Source organism: Helianthus annuus, chromosome 15 (assembly GCF_002127325.2).
Source record: "Helianthus annuus cultivar XRQ/B chromosome 15, HanXRQr2.0-SUNRISE, whole genome shotgun sequence".
In the NCBI taxonomy this organism is placed as follows: Eukaryota; Viridiplantae; Streptophyta; class Magnoliopsida; order Asterales; family Asteraceae; genus Helianthus; species Helianthus annuus.
In genome coordinates, this window is record NC_035447.2 from 146,291,081 (window position 1) to 146,307,221 (window position 16,141).

Consider the following 16,141-nt stretch of genomic DNA (forward strand, 5'->3'; position numbering starts at 1 on the left):
CCAACCCCACTTATGGTGCGAAACCGTCAAGTTAGTGGTGAAACCCGCATCTTGTCGACTAGTCCCATTCCTCGATTTTCAATCATGCCAAAGTTTCGATTTTTCTATCGATTAGGGACGTGTAGTAACTGGAAGGGTAAAGTACCGTTAATCGCTTCTCAACAAGAGTATTTTACCTATAGACCAAAGCACGTTTCCCTGGTTTGAAATGACTTTCGATTCACTTTGGAATAGTTAAAGTTTCTAAACCCGAAACAATCCAATGTTTTATCAAGCCTCTCTTTTACGTTATCTCAATTTCTATGTGTTTATTACTTGTTACCTCGTTTATTTCAAAACCGATGCACAATTCGCACGTTTCTCGCAATAAAAAACAATAATAATTCGCACGTTAAATTATTATAAAAATTGTAAAGAAAAAATACATTCAAAATTGTTATATTTTGTAAATAGGATAAAAAAATTAAATAAAGAATGTTATATTTTTATAAAATTAATTAAAATTGTTTTATTTTTTTAAACATAATAAAAATACATTAAAAATGTTATATTTTTTAAATTATTTGTTATATTTTAAGGATTTTTTATCCCGCGATGATTTGGAAACTCGGGTAAAATGAAGGGGTTTAGCCAACGGATACGTTATTGTTACCAAATGGTTCAGGGATCACCGTGTATGGCTCCAATATTGTCGTAGTGGCGAGCATGAGAGTAAGGCCACGGTTAGGAAAACCGACAACAAAAAATGTGCATGCCCTTTTATGGTGATAGGTCGTCTCTACCAAAGTCGTCGAGCTTGGCGGATAGATCATCTGAACAAAAATTTTAACGAGACCCACAACCACAACCACGACCCTACTGAACATCTGGAGGGTTACGCGTATGCCAGAAGACTTACTCCTAATGAGTTTAGGCTGGTGCAAGAGCTGACAGATCACGACATACAGCCCTATACAATCTGGAAGGCCAAAACCTGTAGGATCGTTGTTGGACCCGAATGAGTCGTTCAGAAGAGTAGTTAATCCGATTCAAAGGCGGAATCAATGAAACGGACGCTCAAAGTAATTATAATGCCTCTTATATTGATTTAACACTGATTACAACCTGAGAACCATTTGGCAGCACTTCGTTACTCAATCCTGATTCCGTGCCAAATGAAACAAAACAATGCACTATTTATACTCTAGCTGATTTCGCTCCAAATGAACCATTGTCATTTCGGGTGGAATCAGAAGTTTCTGATTTCGCTCCAAATGACCTTGGTCCATTTCGAGCGGAATCAGCACCTTAACCTCTAAACTTCGATTCTCGAACCTTGTGCACTGATTATCCTATTCTATCCTATTACATGATACAATACGAAGTCAATAGACGTAATGCACTAACAAAACCGAACAGAACCCTGAAAACAAATGTGTTTCGAAAGACATACACAACGCTCGCCGAAGTCCTTTGAAATGTGGAGGGCATTCCCGCATGTGCTTATGGTCGACGCTACCTACAAGACTAACATGTACAATCTTCCATTTTTGCGAGTTGTGGGTATGACGTTGACAAACTAAACCTTCTGTGTTGCGCAAGCATTTCTTTCAAACGAGCAGGAGGTATCGTACGTCTAGGTCATGGAGAGGGTAAAGTCCATGCTAAATGAGTGCATGGAGCTGTTTGTAATTCTAACAGACAGGGACTATGCACTGATAAATGTATGTAGAAAAATATTCCCTGGCGCACACAAATATCTCTGCAGGTTCCACATCTTACAAAATATTGTGAAGCACTGCAAGAATTCGTTTACTCACCCAGATTGGGATGACTTTGTTCGTCAGTGGAAAACAGTGTGTGATTCCGCTACCGAGGAGTTATTCGATTATAACCTCGACAACCTTCAGAGACACTTTATCAATCAACAATGTAAACGTATGTTTTCTCTAAGTTAATACATTCATTTAAATAGATATATAATTTGAATATGTTTATTTTTTTCAGATGTTTTTTATTACCTATGGAATAACTGGTTAAGCACCTCCCACCATATGTTCGTATCTACATGGAACAATCAAACCCTAATATTCTACCAAACTACAGCAAACAGAACTGAAGGCGTACATGTTGCATTAAAGAAACAACTCACTACACCTAAATGCAGTCTGGAAACACTGGTGAAAAAGGTGGACACCTTGGTACTAAAGCAATATACGCAAATAAAGAAATGCTTGGAAGAAAGCCGCACCAAGCAAATGAACAGCCACCTTGAGATTCCTTTGTTTTGCAACCTACTTCAAAAAGTTTCCATCCATGCTCTTAACCTATTAGAAAACGAGCTAACACGGAGAATAACCACATTGCGGTCATTCGGATCAACATGTGGCTGCCAGCAGTACTCGAGTTGCGGGTTGTTATGTGCCTGTCGCCTGGAGAGATTGCAGAATACAGGTACTTATAGACTTATAAAAAATGTTTTGTTGTCTTAATTTAATATGCTTGTCTAATGCTCTTTTTTGTTTTGCAGACTGCGTTATTCAGCTCGAAGATATAGACATTTTCTAGAGAAAACTTGACCCGAGCCCATCAAATTTTGATGAGTTAGAGGTTGACGTAGAAAAAGAATTAGAATATGTGAAATAGAAACTGTCTACCCAACCCCCGCAAGTGAGGAAAAGCGTCATATCGAAGATCATGGCGGTGGTAAACCTATATATGAGCGACAAAATATAACAACCCTCCTAAAACCCTTTAATAGAACCTTAAACGTTCCTAATATACCCCGTATACGCGTTAATGAGCCTAAAATACCCGAATAATTATAAAAATCAAATAAAAGCAAAAATACAGGACAGTCGCGGGCCGCGACCCGGACCCCCTTGTCTCTCGCGGGGCGCGACGCACTTGGCTTGCCGGACACACAAGGTCGCCACGTGTCCCCGTCTCGTGTCAAGCCTACTAGGTGAGTCGACCCAGCTAGAGCCTAGTCTACTAGCCTCGCGGGCCGCGAAGGCTGACCCCGTATCTCTCGCGGGGCGCGAGCCGCCTTATTCTAGGCCTATAAATTGAGGTTTCGGCCTCATTTCTCAACCGTTCATTCTCTGAATTCTCTCTCAATTTCTAGGCAATTATAATACTCGGGTATTATACCCCTAAAAAGCGAAGCTCTGCCTCGTTGTAAGTATTATAACCCCTGATCAGTGATCACATATTTGTTACCCAACCTGATCGATCTAGGGCTCCGTAACGCATGTCAAGGCTCTGCCTGACTCAGTCGTTGGAGTTCTGTCTCGTGTTACATCTGATTGATCTAGGACACCGTAATGCATGTCAAGGCTCTGCCTGACACAGTCATTGGAGTTCTGTCTCGAGTTGTACGGGTAATGTGATTTGGGTTATCTTACTAACACGTGTGCATTGTTTAATTTTTAATAGATAATAACCAAGAGATTCACCAGGAAGCTTTAGTTTTACCTAAGTAAACAGTGTGAGTACATTCTCTTTTTGTAAACCTTTTTACCAAAACCTCAAATGTTTTCGATTATACTCAGCAGTGATTGAGTCTATGTATCTACAATTACTGCCGGTATGTTGGGGTTTTGTATACATTATAGTAATCCATTACTAATGGACAAAGAGTTAGCCAATGAGTAACATGACCCACAACTCAGGTGTTGACAGTACTGAATGAGTAACTGTGTAGATATAAACATTGTAATCGCTCTCAATACTGTGAAGTTATAAAACTGTTTTGATTAAACTGGGATACACTCGCCAGTATTTCTTACAGATAAAACATTTTTAAAACGCGTTACAGGTAACTTAATGTGAAGCTAATAGAAGCCAGCTGGAGAGCACTAAAGGCTTGGAAAAGTGGCTATAAAAGTTAACTAAATTGTCACACCCCAACCGATGGCGGAAACATCGGGGTGAGGCACTGAGCGAAAAAGATTGTCCAAGAGATTCCATAACAACTATAATTACCAAATATTTAATCATTACGTCCCATACCGTAACATATAAAGTAACACAGTTATTACAGACAGATTGTTTTCAAAGACAGAAAAAAACTGTTCCGGGAACTCATAAATTATTTAGTTCGTTTCTAGACTCCCCTAACTCGATTCCACAGAGCAAGGAATAGCACAACATCCTAAACACCTATCACATACGTTAAAATAGGTGAATACACATAGTGTAAAGGTGAGCATACAAGTTTAATAGTATAATAGTAGCGAAAGGGATTTGCGCATAACAAGCATGTAACATGTAGGAAGGTGAAGCTAGCAAGTTATCGACAATGAAATATGCACAAACATGACTGCGAGTTGTAGAATGCGCAACACATATCACCACTGTGACACGTGAAGTAAAACCCTTAACAACCCCTGTCCACGACAGGCAACAATCACTGTGTAAACATAACATACAAGCATTCATCGAATAACACGTATAACATGCAGAGTCGGTTAGCGTATAAATATTGTTTGAGTTGTGTGATCGATGTGATTTGGTATAAGTAACGTATGTAACACCCAAAAGTGCAAAAAGCAAAAAGGGTTCGAGTATACTCACAGATCGTGTTTAATGAATAAACACAGTCTTGGATTGAAGGGAGCGCTGGAGGGATTGGCCTGATCAGATAACGACAGTATAAGCATTGAACAGTGCGTGGAATAGCGTGTCTATGGAATAAGTGACGAAGGGTGATCCGATCGGATGACCTTCCGGACGGATGACCATTCGGTCGGAGGGTTATCCGTTTGGGATGGATGTGCTTGTGTATGATGTGACTTTGAAGTTTTCGTTGTAGCATTTTAAAAAGATAAAAGTATCTCTACCTATCAGGTCGTCCGGTCGAACGATCATCCGGACGGATGGTCATTCGCTCGGATGGCGATCCGTTCAAGTGAGACATTTCAAAAATACAAGTCCCTTGGTAGAATAGTCATTCTATCTGATGGTCATCCGATCAGATGACTATTCTTTTGGGACTGATATTCTTTAAGTTTTGTAATAGTTAAAGTGTAGAAAGAAATCACAAGTCGTCCGTTCGGATTGTCGTCCGATCGGATGGCAATCTGATCAGATGGCGATCCGTTCGGTAACCTATTTGTTCTAGTATTTGTAAAATTTGCTAAGTTTAGAAAGTTCGCATTTTAACCGAGACGGTATGACACGTGTTTAAACAACGGAAACCCCATCAGGCCCAACTCATCTGGTCGGACGGGAATCACCCCGTTTGATCCAAACCAGCTGTTCATGATGGTTTTTCATGTTCAACCCGTGAATTAGTTGTCTCTTTGATAGCAATCTGTTCTCAGACTGGCACTTTACTAGAAAATGAGTAGAAGGCCTGAACGAGCTCAAATTCTTTTGGTTTTTGAGTGAAAAGTCAAGAACATCGAAGAAAAGTTTGAAACACTTAGTTTAAGCTTAGATTAGGTGAAATCAGTGTTTAAACATTGTAGAAATCCTTTAGATCTGAGTTGTTCTTGTTGGAATGAGGTCACACTTTGTTGTTCATGAGAACCCATGATGACGTCATCCTAGAACAGCCCAAATCCATAGATTTCGTGGTGAAAAGTTGAGATTTGTGGGTGAAATTGATGAGAAAGTGTGTGTAGATCAAAGTACAAGATTTGAGATGAAAACTTACAAGAATCGGGAGAAATGGCCTGAGAGTGCGTGGGTCGGAGGAGAGCTGTCAGATCACATGAATAGTGATGTGCCATGTGGGTATTTATAGGAAAAAGAGGAGAAGGCGGTGCACGCTATTGGGTCGGAGGGCCCTTCGATCGGATGGCTCGAGTGAGTTAGTTTCCGACTTTTCGTTTCGTGCGTTGAGCATTGCGATGTGTTTAAGCGAGTGTCGAATAAGCGATGCGATAGGTTTAAATAATAGTTACACGAATAACATAACTAACATACAATAACATAAATAACCTTGCGTTTCTAGTTCGCGATGAGATTGCGTTGCGATAGAGTTGCGATTGCGTTTGCGTTTGCGATTAACACCTTTAACATAAAGAAACATGCACAAGTAACACATAAGTTCACACACACGTAAAACAATATCCAGAACTGTGATTCAAGTTGCGATGCGATAGCGTTAAGTAGATTAGCGTTTAATAGCGTTTATTGCATTGTTACTCCTCATAATACAACTAAAATAACATAAATTAAAGTATCGATTATCAAGTCAAAGAGTACAAGTAATAATTAAGCAAGGAATGACAGATCAAATTAGCAATCTTTTCTTCCTTTGACTTTGACTTTGACTTGTACTTTGACTTCAAAAAGTCGAGTTTTTTACAACCTTTCCTACTTTAGGGAATTTCGTCCCGAAATTAAGGCGTAGGCGTAACGAATAGCTGTGGATACTTAGCCTTCATGTCACTTTCGAGTTCCCAGGTGAACTCTGTGCCGCGTTTGCCTTCCCAGCAAACCTTCACTATGGGAATGCGTGAGCGTTTGAGCTTCTTGGTTTCTCGATCCATGATCTTGACAGGCTTTTCCACAAAGTGTAATGTTTCATCCACTTGTAGATCCTCAAGTGGTACATGTAAATTCTGCTAAGCCAGACACTTTTTGAGGTTCAAAACATCGAAAGTCGGGTGAACGTTGCTAAGTTCCTCCGGTAGTTCAAGTTTGTAGGCCACCTTGCCAATTCTTTCTAGAATTTTAAAGGGTCCAACATATCGAGGCGCGAGCTTTCCTTTCTTGCCGAATCTGATCACCTCCTTCCAAGGTAAAACCTTTAGGAGTACGTGATCGCCAACGTCAAATTCAAGGGGCTTGCGGCGTCTAATGGCGTAACTTTTCTGACGAGTCCGAGCTTTCAACAGATTGTCGCGAATTTGGAGGATCTTGTCAGTCGTTTCTTGCACCAGCTCAGGACTAGTAATTTGCACATCTCCGATCTCGTGCCATACAATAGGTGATCGACATTTTCTTCCATACAATGACTCAAATGGTGCCATTTGAATGCTAGAATGATAACTATTATTGTACGAGAATTCGACCAAAGGTAAGTGCGCATCCCAATTACCACCGAAATCTATGACACACGAGCGAAGCATGTCTTCAAGAATACGTAGTGCGTTCAGTCTGACCGTCGGTTTGGGGAGGGAAAGCGGTACTTAGATTAAGAGTAGTACCGAGAGCAGATTGAAACATTTCCCATAGACGCGAGGTAAACCGACCATCGCGGTCAGAGATGATATCACGAGGCGTCCCGTGTCGACAGATGATTTCGTCGGTGTAGATCCGTGCTAATCGTTCTACCTTAAAGTCTTCTCGTATTGGCAGAAAATGAGCAGATTTTGTAAGACGATCAACGATAACCCAGATGCTATCGTGACCTGATGGCGTGCGTGGAAGTTTTGTTATGAAGTCCATAGCTATACTCTCCCATTTCCACAGAGGGATCTTGGGTTGCACGAGTAAGCCAGAGGGTCTTTGTTGCTCAGCCTTGACTTTCAAACAAGTCAGGCACTTCGAAACATGGATAGCGATATCCTTCTTCATTCCAGGCCACCAATACCGTAGACGAAGGTCATGGTACATTTTGTCGGCACCAGGATGAATGGAATATCGAGACTTGTGCGCTTAAGTCAACAATATACCTCGAAGGTTATTGCGACTTGGAATCTAAATGCGATCGAGATAGTAGTAGATACCATTCGATTTGGTGACAAGTTGAGATTCAGCTCCACACTTCTTCATTTCCTCACGCAAGGTATTCTCAATGAAGCAGGTGTGCTGAGTGTCACGAATTAAGGCTTCGAGGTCGTGTTGGGCGTGAGTATTACGAATGCTATGCAAATAGGTTAGTCGACTTTGAGCATCGACAACGATATTTGCTTTGCCAGGATGATAACGAATCTCATAGCCGTAATCGTTAAAAAGTTCAACCCATCGGCGTTGGCGCATATGCAGTTCCTTTTGATTCAAGATATGTTGCAGGCTCTTATGGTCGGTGAAGACCGTACACTTGGTACCGTAAAGGTAGTGTCGCCAAATCTTAATGCAAAAACAACTGCACCAAGCTCGAGATCATGGGTTGTATAGTTCTTCTCGTGGATCTTGAGCTAACAAGAGGCGTACGCGATAACCTTGTCCTGTTGCATGAGAACACAACCGAGACTGAGGTTAGAGGCATCACAGTAGACAACGAAGTCATCGTTTCCGTCGGGTAAAGCGTGAATAGGAGCATTGCAGAGCATATGCTTAAGGGTTTGAAAGGCAGTCTCTTGTTCGGTGTCCCAAACAAAAGGCTTGTCTTTAGGCATGAGAGAAGTAAGTGGTACGACGATTTTCGAGAAATCAGCGATGAATCGACGGTAATAGCCCGCCAATCCGAGGAACGAACGAACTTCGGATGGGGATTTTGGAGTAACCCAACTCTTGACAGCTTCGATCTTCGCGGGGTCGACGTGTATACCTTGACTATTAACGATGTGACCGAGGAATTGAACATCCTCTAGCCAGAATTCACACTTGGAGAACTTGGCATAGAGTCGATTCCCTTGGAGTAATTCGAGAACCAAACGTAGATGCTGCGCATGTTCGGCTTTCGACTTCGTATAAATAAGGATACCATCGATAAACACGATAACGAAACGATCAAGAAAGGGTTTACACACGCGATTCATTAAATCCATGAAAACCGCAGGTGTGTTGGTTAAACCAAAGGGCGTTACGAACGAATTCATAATGGCCGTATCGGGTTCGGAAAGCGGATCTTCCTCCTGGATTCGTAACTGGTTATAGCCTGAGCGTAAATCGATCTTCGAGAAACACGTAGCACCTTATAACTAATCAAACAAATCATCGGTCCAGGGCAGGGGATAGCGATTCTTGATAGTCAGCTTATTCAATTCCCTATAATCGATGCACATCCGGAACAATCCATCCTTCTTTTTGACGAAAAGGAGCCCCAAGGAGAGGTGCCTGGGCGAATGAAGCCTTTGTCAAGTAATTCCTAGAGTTGACTCGAGAGTTCGCGTATTTCAGATGGAGCGAGGCGATAAGGAGAGTTAGCAATAGGATTGGCTCCAGGAATAAGGTCGATTCGGAAATCAATATCACGACTTGGGGGTAAACAAGGTAAATCATCAGGAAAGACAATAGGAAAATCATGAACCACAGGCACCTTATCCATTGCCTTCTTTTCCTTTTCCTCTGCTACTACGATGTGTGCCAAGAAAGCTTTATATTCCTTCCGGAGATACTTGCTTGCTTGGATACACGACATGAGTTTGAGACCCTTTGATGCAACTTCGCCATAGACACAGATTTGATCACCATTAGCGAGCGAGAAACGAATCATTTTATCAAAGAAAACGACTCCAGCATGATTTTCGCGAAGAAAATCCATGCCTACTATGATATCAAAACTACCCAGCTGCATCGGGATAAGGTCGATAGGGAAGAAGCGATTGTTGAGTTCAAGCGTACAATCACGGAGAACAAAATTAATGGTGACGGTTCTTCCAGTAGCAACTTCTATGTCGAACGTCGAAGGTAGGTTAGCGCGTTTACGTTTTAGGAGCTTTTCGAATTCTAACGATACAAAACAGTTATTAGCTCCGGTATCAAATAAACATGAAGCATATATACCGTTGACAAGAAACGTACCATTAACCACATTGTTGTCTGCTTACGCCTGGCGGGCGTTGATGTTAAATGAACGTCCGCGGGCTGCTGGCTGTTGCTGCTGCTGAGGCTGCTGTTGTTGATGTTGTTGCGTTGGTTGTTGGTGTGGCTCTTGCTTCACCACTCTGTTTGGGCAGACATTTGCAAAGTGGTTGGGATCACCACATGCAAAGCAGGCTCTTGCGTGAGCAGCGGGTGCGGGAGCTGCTTGTTGGCCCTAGGGAGCAGGAAGAGGAGCTGGCAGTGCAGGAGCTTGGACTGGAGCTTGAGCTTGGCGGGGACCAGTACGACAGTTAGCAGTAAAGTGGCCGTACAGGTTGCAGTGAAAGCAAAATCGGCACGCGATTCCAACAGGATGATGATAAGTACAGGTAGGGCACAGTGGATGTGGACCATCGTATGCACGTTTAGCCGGCGGTGCGTTGGTCACTGGTGCTATTACTTGGCGGTTCTGGGGTTGCGATTGGGTAGGTACGGCGTTTAGCGGTGCGGCTGTGACAGCACAGTTCTTGATGTTGTTGTTGTTGTTCTTGCGTTTGCGGCGTGAAGACTTGGAAGCTTGCGGTGCGGTGGTTTCAGCGGTAACTTGATGGAGACTATTGGTGGTATTCTTTAAGTAACCAGCCAAAACTCGCTTGTCATTAATCTCAGCAGCGAGTAGATAAGTCTCTTCAATGGTTGTCGTCTTGGCGGCTTGCACGAAACCCGCAACACAATCCGGTAAAGCACGGATGTATTTCTTGATTGTTATCTCAGGTGTTGCCTGATGCGTGTTAGGTGTAATATATTTTAGGTGTATATTTTAACCCCTTTTTACACTTTTTAGCCAAGTTGGTTACGCTAAATCGTTGTTGGTTACGTCACCTTGTGGGGATACTTTCACAAAATTGAAGCTTGCGCTAGTTGGTTACGCACCTCATACACAGATTTAATTGTTTATTTATTGACTTGCTCTAAATCCGTTTTGTTTATCACAATCAAAACAGTCTCAACACAGTTATGTGTTAAGACAAGGGTACATAGATTCATTTCATAGCACGGTGTACCTCCTAACGATTCTTTCGTTATAAATTGAATACCTTGCAGTACTTATTGATTTCTCACCTTCGATCAAAACAGTGGCTCTTTGATGTTCCATATTCAACTGAAAACTCTATGACATTGTGTAAATCAAATCTTCAGGCTTGTTTTGGTATATGTTCATTTGATTCCCAACACGGTGAACTTGTTCAGTCACCACTATACTTGAATTATGTCGGTACGACACCTTGTGGTGTCATTACAAATTTGTAGCTTGTGCTAATCGTGGTCAACCGTTCCACTCCAAACTACACATACTTTTGTTTGACTTATCATTTAGATATTCCTGATGCAACTACAATGATATACCAGATTCGCTTGAATTTCATTCGGCGTACTTTCGCAATTCAAGAATGTCAACACACTAAACCTCACCAATCATTTATACAGGAGTTGACAGATCATTTCACTATTACGTTTGAGTAGTTGATTTTGATTCATAAAGCGGATGCTAGGGTATGTGAAAACTCGTTTGCATATTGCGATCGATCATTTGAGAATCTTATTAGTCAAAACTCCTCTTTTGTGGAACCCCCTGCTAGCTGAATTACACTAGATTATACGTCAAATACGTCTTGTACCTTGGACATCAAATGCTAAAAGCACATACCTTTTAACCATATGGTTCGGGTTGTTATATATTCTTGGACTCACCTGATGTGAGTAAGGTTTGATTCGGATTGGTGATTATCTACCTCGGTATTATTCATGTACATACCCGTGTGACGTAACCATAAGAGGTTAAGGTAGTACAAATTTCGAGGACGAAATTTTCTTAACGGGGGGAGAATGTGACAACCGTCAAAATTGCATGTGTCCGTACAATTAATTAATTTTGATTTATGCTTAATGACTGTGCTTAATTACAACTGATGATTAAACTGCTTTCTGATTTCTGTTACATACATACATGTGCATCACATTTCATACTATCACACCATTTATTATATGCAACCCTTAGTGACAAACTTGATGCACAAAGCACAATTAGCACAGTGAGCGGTGTCACACCCCCAAAATCCACACGCGGAGTATCACCGCTTGGGAGCGTGACTGACCAGGATCAAGCCACCAATCATACAGAACATTGTATAAAGTAAAAGTAAATGCAATATAAACCAACCCAATTCCATATGAAAGGTGTTTCCAAAACATAAGTAAGTTGTCATTGTTTAGCGGAAGCGTATTATTGTAAAACTCATAGCAAATAAATGTCAAATATCAAAAGTGTTCAATAAGATGATCAAGATCCAAGCCCCACAACGACCTGCTCCTTCCTTGTGCAAGCTCCAATATGTACCTAAGGTCCTGCAAGGCATGCAGCAGATAATCAACAAACTAGTTGAGCGAGTTCACAGTTTATAGTTTAGTTTGGGTAATAGTGCGTTCGTTCAGTTAAGTTTCATATCGTATCAGTTCCATCGCGGCCTCCCAGGCATGTGTGCGAAGATTAGGTTCGTTAGTTCGCGACCATAGTCTTTACCGACCAGGGTGTGTGCGAAGGCAATTTATCAGTTCGTTCGCGACCATAGTCTTTACCGACCAGGGTGGGTGCGAAGGCAGTTGAGTAGTTCGTAAGCATCAACAGTTTAATCGTTCGTTACAGTATCAAAGTATGCACAAGTAATCATCCAACCCATTCCCACCCTGGGAACCCATGCCTTGGCTGTGTGAACTCACCTTGGTTTGCTCGGTATGCTAGGTTATGCACTCACAAGTGATTAATCACGTCCTATTGTATGCACGTATAACAAATCAGTTCATGTTCACAATGATACGCATGCAATTTAATGTTCACATAACAGTCAGTTTGCATATCGGCACATCACGTATCATTTCGCATTTAATCATTAACTATCATTCGATTCACATTTACCCATCCTTCGATATATTGCTCATCCTTCGGTCTAACAATTATCACAACCATCACAAATATGTTTCGACACATCTATCGATACACAGTTAGCATCTTACGATTCATGGTTATCTTTCGACACATCAGCTATGTTTCGACATAGTTATCCTTCGGCACACAGATTATGTTTCGGTCAACACACTATCTTTCGGTCAAAGCTATCCTTCGGTCAACACTACTATGGTTCGGTCAATGCTATCCTTCGGTCAACACCTATGTTTCGAAGGACAGGTATCTTTCGGTCACAGCTATGTTTCGATTACTAATATCTTTCGATGAACATCAGTTACGGAATGTCAGTTACGTTTTTTTCTCAAAGTTTCCAAGTTTTTCCTAACTGATTATCAATTAACACCAATTTCACAAATCAATTAGCATCAACAAGATCAAACAAGCATGATTCCCATGTTTATCAAGAACCCTAATCTGAATAACAAAATCATTCAAACTATCCGATTTACACATAGGTGCCGATTACATAAACATATCCGATTACAATATGATCAATTCGATTAACCTACATCCGATTAACATACATATTCCGGTTAACACGCAAACGACATATTGCAATACCAACATACATATCCGGTTATCATGGCCAATCCACAAGACATCATCATTGAACATCATCAAAACAGATCCGATTAACATACTAACAATATATTGCAAGACAATTTATAAATCATGAAATCAAAGCATCATAAACAACATCACACTAACCGGAAATCTGGATTACGGTATGGAATCCTTCGAACAGAGAGTAGGTTTGCTATATGCCGCCACACACACACAATAGCACTAGGGTTTTGAAAAATAACTGCCGGTTTGCATGTATCACGTATATAAACGTATCACAGAAATGGGCCAAGCCCATCAGAAAGGCTGGGCCGAAAGATGTCGAAGGATAGGGTCCTTGGTCGAAGGATATGTTTCGAGATCCTTCGAACCGAAAGCTGATCCTTCGAATCGAAGGATATCTTTCGTGGTCCTTCGAATCCTTCGAACAGTATGCCATGTTTCGTGATCTAGACTAAGTGTAATAAATAATAATTCCAATATTATCTTTTACAACCACAAGTAGTTACATGTATGCACAATGACAACACGTTTCATTAAAACACAACGCGTACAATTACAAATCCAACAAGTCAACTACTAAACAGTCAAAGTCAGCGCGCATTTAATGCGAAAGTGAAAGTCAGAAACTCGAGTTGTCACAAGCGGATAACCCAGAAACATGCTGACAATGCCAACACATAGACAAACAATATATTGAGGCCTAGTATGAGCCAGAGCCAAGGTACTACACTAGTATGGAGTGTAGGGAAGTAAGGACCATAAAACTGCGTCAATATGTGATAGTTTAAGTGCTGGAAAGTGCCTAAAACTCACTCAAAATGCAGAATTCTGCATTTATTAACAAAATTCAGCATTTTAACATGCTAGTAACATGCAAAAATATGGCAAAATGGCCCTATATGCTTTCCTAAGTGTCGGGAATTAAAAGTGTCACAAAAGGGTACCTAAAAATCACTAAACGGAATAACTTAGCACTTTAACGGGACGGTATCTAACCGGACAACCGGACATTACCCGGGACACTAAAATATTACAAGAGACATTATTTTTACTTTTCTAAGCTAGTTATGGTTCCCGAACTTAATAACACACTATATAAATATCTAGTGACTTAAACACTTAACTAGAACACTTGAAATCTAACTAAGTAACTTTACTAGCCATTGTATCTTAACCAAGACCCCCTAACCATACGGTTACAAGTGGTCCCCCACTAAAGATTTTATTTGAGTTATCAAATAGATCTTGTCCTCACTTTTAGAAACATAATATATGGAAGATCTCATATTTTTGGAAGATTATAAATGGAACCAATGGATTATCATTCATATCTCACACATTAAACCAACACTCAAAACACCCTTCTCCTTCTTCCCTTGGCTACGGCCATGAACAACCATCACAACACCTTCATTTTTCAATCACCAACAACCATTCTAAACATATTCTAAGGTGTAAGAGGAAAAGTTAGGAAGCTTGGAGCTTTCGGAAGTTGAAGGACCTTCACCGTTTGCTTTTATCCACTTCATTTCTTCACTTGATCATCCCTAGCCTTGAGCTAGTGGTAAGAACACAAATCCTTCCATTTTACATCTATTTCAAGTGGTTAAAGAATGATACTTGTTGAAAATCATGAAGAACACTAAGAAACTTGAAGGTGAAAGATGAACATAAGCATAAAACTATAAGAAATCTTAAAGAAATCATGTTGTTTAGTGTTGTTATGATATTTGATGATTGTTGGTTTGTGTGAATGATGTAAATCATTATATGATCTTGCTAGATCATGATTAAAAACATAATCTAGCAAGATGAGAGGATGAAAATGTTAGAGATTTATAAATCATCCTCATGAAAGACATGAACTTGAAAGAATATATTATTTTCTTGAAAAAAATAATAATCAAAGTGGGGTTAATAACCATATAGATCTAAAATTTATGAATGGTTTTCCAAAAGAACCAAGCTTGAAATATGAGTTTTAGTAGATTTAGTTCTTACATAAACAAATACTATTTTCAAGGGGTAAACAAGTGTAGAAACACTTGTGTAACAAAAGACTACATAAAGAAGCATTTTTAGAAAATGTGTTTGGAAGTAGTAAACACCCAACTTCTTTAAAAATGAAGTTTTTAAAGAAGTAAATACATTTTAAAGGATAACTAAACCCACTAAACACCCCACTAAGTTACTACGCGTTTTTATGAGAAACCAAGTTCATGTTGTTATGTAAAGTGCATTGTTTTTGCACTTGGTAAAGTGTAATACTGTTTAGTGACTTGTTGATGGTTGTTTGGATGAATTTTTGAAAAGAAAATGATATGCTAAATAGCATGGACACCTCCGGTTACAAAGGAAACTCTGGCGAAATTTTCTTAAATTCCAACACTTAGAAAATATTTTTCTAACAAATGCTTACGAATATATTTTTAACTTTGTTTTTCGAAATAAACTTCGCCAAAGGTTTTGTTACAAAAATACAAAGTATCGGATGTTGGGTTTTTGTAAATAAAATGAGTAAATATATATCTAGAATATATATTAAGACACCTGTGTGAATATTTGTCTACTATATGGAATAGTTATATTATTTTAGGGTAAAATAATATAACTTACAAATTACCATGACATTTACGACCCCAAAATAATACCAAAAATCACAAGGAATAAATATTTAAGTTACACACATAATATGAGAAACCGAACACAAAAACGTAACTTATGAAATATTCCGGGATATACCATTACACTATATTTTTGGTAAATATTATTTTGGGAAATGAAAGAAGTGAAAATATGATTTTGTAAATATTACCAAGTATATATCATATTTTTGACAACGAGAAAATATATTATTTTTGGGAGATAAAAATATATTTTCCTTGTATATTTAGAAGAGATATAATTTTAAAAAAAAATATATAT